Source organism: Elaeis guineensis, chromosome 9 (genome assembly GCF_000442705.2).
Source record: "Elaeis guineensis isolate ETL-2024a chromosome 9, EG11, whole genome shotgun sequence".
Classification (NCBI taxonomy): domain Eukaryota; kingdom Viridiplantae; phylum Streptophyta; class Magnoliopsida; order Arecales; family Arecaceae; genus Elaeis; species Elaeis guineensis.
The window spans coordinates 27,861,818-27,866,852 of NC_026001.2; the positions used below are offsets into that span (position 1 = coordinate 27,861,818).

Sequence of the window (5,035 nt, forward strand, 5' to 3'; positions counted from 1 at the left end):
TAACCCATTAACCAGATAAGGTGGGGATTTGATCACCCTTCCTTGGCTCACAAATCACTCCCTTGCATTTGCATAACCTAGACCTTAATTTAAAATCAACTAGACGTCAGCCCTAGGAATTTCGAGCTCAATAGGATAAGAAAGCTCTAGAGTTGAACCGAGTGTGGATTGGTTAATTGCTCGGTGTCTAAGGCAAGTGGTTAAACAAAGTGGTTTTCAATTGGTTCCGTTGACTGACCTGTCCAACTTAGTTGGTGTCTAAGGAAAGCAACGAGCAGGGAACCTCCCACATCTTACGCTTACCTGGCCGAGTCAGTTAGTCAGTCTTGAGCTTGGAGTGCTCAAAAGCGGTCTTGAAAGTTAGGAGCTATCTAGATCTAAGTTAACCTTAGGATAGAGAGTCTATGATTGTTTAAGTTGATTGCAATTAACATCTAAACATTAATTAATTTCTCTCTTTTCATAGATTTAAGATTCTTAGGTTCTTCTCTTTAGATTTTATTCATTCTTTTCTCACTTTATTATAAAAATATATATTATAAAAAAAAAAAATTCTGTGTGTGCTCTACAGTATAATTGTAAGGTGTATGCTTGGCCGTAGATCGTTACGACCAGAAATCCAACCTTTTGATCCAGAAATAGAAAGAACCTTTAGAGCCAACAGACATAAAAAGATGGACCGAAATCAGGAGAATGATTCACCCAAGCAATTGAAGGAGTACTTTACTCCTTCCACATATACCTACTCTCCTTGTATTCAAGTACCCCCTATGGAGGCCACTCAATATGAAATTAAGTCCAGTATAATCCAAATGTTACCTTCATTTTATGGACTTAGTAATGAAGACCCTTATAAACATCTTGAAGAATTTCTTGAGATATGCTCAACTGTCAAAATTCACAACTTCTCCGATGATGCTCTTAGGTTGAAATTATTCCCTTTTTCACTTAAGGACAAAGCCAAATACTGGCTACATACTTTGGATTCCATGACTATATCAACCTGGGACCAGCTGCAAGGAGAGTTTCTCAAGAAATATTTTCCCATAGGAAAAACTAATCAAATAAGGAAAGCCATAACTAGTTTTTCCCAATTAGATGGAGAAATATTTCATGAAACATGGGAGAGATTAAAAGACCTTATTAGAAAATATTCCCACCATGCTGTACCCAAGTGGCAGTTAATCCAATATTTTTATGATGGGCTCTCTGAAAGACATCGACAAATGGTCGATGCATCATGCGGTGGGACTTTTATGCTGAAAAGTGAGGATGAGGCATGGCAACTGTTTGAAATTTTAAGTAAAAATTCATTACATCATATGTCTATCTCTATTAGAGATAAACCCATGTTAAACTCAAAAAGAGGTAGAATATATGAAGTAGGAAATGCCATAGATATCCATCAAAAGGTAGATGAACTGTCCCAAAAATTAGATCGTCTTCTAAACACTGGACAATCCCCGATTCCACCTAATCCAATCCAAGAAGTTTGTGCATTGTGTGCAAGTCCGAACTATTTTGTTAATGAATGCCCAGCCGCACCTCAATTTTTTGAGTTTGTGCATGAGCAGGTTCAGCAAGCTCAAGTCCAACAAGCTCGCAGACCAGGAAACGATCCATATTCGAACACTTATAACTCCGACTGGAGAAACCATCCAAATTTTTCCTGGAGACCACAACCAGTGGTTGGTCCTGCCACACCTCGACCTCAATATCAGGATCCAACATATAGGCATGGATCATACCATCAATTTCAAAATGCTCCTCAACCATCTACTACTGGTCACAGCTCAGCTTTTGAGGAAAAAGTTCTGAAAGCACTAGAACGATTAGAAGTCAACACTCAGATCCTTAACTCCCACACACAATCCATTGCTAAGCTAGAGACCCAAATAGGTCAACTAGCGACTGTATTCAGTAGGAGGGAAGAAGAAAAATTACCTAGCCAACCCGAGAGCAACCCAAGAGGGCAATTTGTGATTGAGAGTTATAATACCCCAGAAGCTTTTTCTGAACATGCCAAATCAATCATGACTCTGAGAAGTGGGAAGGTCATTGAACACACTAGTAAAATCAATGAGACTGACCCTAAACCTCTAACCGAATCCAAATCACCCAAGAACAAGGAGGACCTGAAAATAGAGAAGGAACCAACTACACCGGAATCATCTTACTTGCCTAAAGCCCCATTTCTGGATGCCCTGAAAGCCCCTATTCCTGTAGATAAGAAGGGAAAAAAACTCGATGAGATGTTGGAATTATTTAAGCAAGTCCAAATTAATCTTCCCCTTCTAGATGCAATCAAACAGGTCCTGCTTATGCCAAATTTTTGAAAGATTTGTGTACCCAAAAATATAAATCTAGATCACAAATCCCAAAGAAATTACGTCTCACTGAACAGGCTAGTTCTGTCGTCCAGCATGCCACTCCTCCAAAGCTTAAAGACCCAGGAGCCCCCATCATTTCCTGTGTTATAGGAGATTATCACATTGAAAAAGCTCTTCTGGATTTAGGGGCAAGTGTGAATCTTTTACCTAGTTCGGTGTATGAACTTTTTGGATTCGAAAAACTGAAACCCACATCAGTCACATTACAGTTAGCCGACAGATCAATTAAGGAACCACGTGGAATGCTTGAGGATGTCTTGGTCAAGATAGATGAGTTTTACTTTCCAGTTGATTTTTTGGTTCTCGATATAGAATTAAGTGGCAACCCCAGACAAATTCTCATTATCTTAGGACGACCTTTCCTAGCTACGACGAATGCATGCATCAACTGTAGGACAGGAGTCATGGACGTATCGTTTGGGAATAAGAAACTGAGACTGAATGTGTTTGATGCTTCCCAAAGACCATCAATGGATAGTTGCTTCAAAGTAGATACACTAAAAGATATTATAGAAGATGCAACACCCATAATTCTAGCACCTGACCCCTTAGATACTTGCTTGGCTCACTTTGGAGTGTATGACTTTAAGGGATATATGAAAGAAGTTAATATATTATTGGATACACCACATGATAAAACCACTCCTCCATGGACAATCAAGTATGAGCCATTGCCCATCTTTTGTTGGTTTTATTGCATATGACGTCTGGCTGAAGACGTAAAACTTAGCGCTTTTTGGGAGGCAACCCAAATTTCTTCTATTTTGTTTTAACTGATCATCATTTTTTTAAAGAATAAAGGACCACTCTGTATGGAAGAGTCTGTTAATAAACTTGATGTCTGGCTGAAGACATAAAACTTAGCGCTTGTTGGGAGGCAACCCAATGATTTCATATTTTTTTACTTTACCGCAGCTGCAGGAATTTAGAACAAGAGCCTATTAATCAATGAAGCTATCTTCAACTTTCGAAGTAAAATTATCCCAGGTGCACTCTCTCCTTTTATTTTCTTTGCTTTCTTACTCCATTGAGGACAATGTAGATTAAGTTGGGGGGGGGGAATTAATCAAATCCTCGAGTATGGTCAGAAATAATTAGTTTTGTGCATTCAAATTTTATTTTGATTAAGAGTCAATTAGGCATCCTAATAAATGAATGATTAACGGTCAAGATAATTTTAGAGATACTGAGGAATAAATTATTAAGAAAACCCAATGAATGGTAGGGTTTGAACTAGACCAAATTTTAGGAGTGATTCTACAACCCTCTTCTTACTGATCTCAATAAAGAATCTACTTCATGAAAAATTGGGTGGAAAGATCGAGGTATGCAAAAATTCTCTTTAAAAAAAAAAAAAAAAAAAAGAGAGAGAGAGAAAAACAACATTGGTCTCCTACTGAGTAACCGGGCCCTTTCGCCTAAGTAAGCGTTGTGGTTCGCATAAAAAGGTAGGCAATGTTATATATATATATATATATATATATATAAAAGGACTAAATTGCAAGAAGATAATAAACCTCTTTCCCATTAAGTTAGAGGATTTAAAGAGTAAAGTGGGGAGTTGGTGAAAGAAAAGCTCTGAAATTTCTTTAGTTAATACTCAGCCACTAATTAGCCAAATTGATAATCCAATGAAATATCTCTTTAATGGTCTGACCAAGTATCATCTACCTTTTGGGATGCCTAAACTAATTTTTGATTCAAAATCGAATCGGTACACAATGCTGATATATCTATTTTACTCGAGGATAAGAAAAATTCAAGTTGGGGGGTGTGATAAACACTTAAGTTAAGTATTTTAAATTAAAAAATTATATTTAATTTATCTTATTTATTAAGAATTTGATGTTTCTTTCTATGTTTTACAGGAAAGGTGATCATCGATACAAAGAGTCCAATTCATAGATCAAAAAGACTCAAGTTTGAAGAAAATTAGACTTAAAATAAAATTAAAATAAAAGAAAGATGCATCCGGTATTATAGAAAATGAAGATACTATGCAAGGAATCCAAAAAGTATATCGATGTCATCATGAAGGAACTTTTGTTTCTTTTTGGAATAAAAAAAAAAAAGATTCACGTGAATTTGATCTGGGCGGTTTCACGTGGATTCAAAAGCCTGGGCGCGCGTGAATTCTTTGGCTCGTGGGCGTGCGTGAACGTGGGTGCGGACGCGAGACGCGGCGTGGACATGCGGGATGCGGCGTGGACGCGGGACGGGCGCTGACGCGGGTGTGGGCGCACTACAGACGAGTTCAAAATAAGGAAAAAAATAATATTTAAAAATATGTTGAAAGATTTATATTTTTTTTAGTCCCACATCGGAAAATCATGTAAAACTCCTCCCTCCTAACACCTATAAAAAGACTTTTGTACTCTCATTGGAGGGGAAGCTCAGAAATTCTTCTAGAGCCTTGCATAGAGGAATAGAAAGGGACTACTTCATGAGCAGCTAGGCTAGCAGTCTCGGGAGTGGAGAAAAAATTTTGTAACGACACAGAGATGGTTTATTATTTTAAACTTTCCTGTATTTCTTTATATGCAATAAAGATTATGCTTTTTATTTAAATTGTCATGAGTTCTTTATTTGCTCCCTATCATATGCTTTTATTTATGCTTTCTTGTTAGATTAATATTAGGAACAAC

The 5,035-nt window shown here is 37.3% G+C and overlaps 1 non-coding gene across 1 annotated transcript; it reads right to left on the reverse strand.

Moving 5' to 3' along the window:
* Positions 1-1,061: 1,061 nt before the first annotated feature.
* LOC140851835 (small nucleolar RNA R71) lies at positions 1,062-1,167 on the reverse strand. Its single transcript, XR_012134592.1, has one exon. It is a non-coding gene; the product is annotated as a small nucleolar RNA R71 (small nucleolar RNA).
* Positions 1,168-5,035: the final 3,868 nt, after the last annotated feature.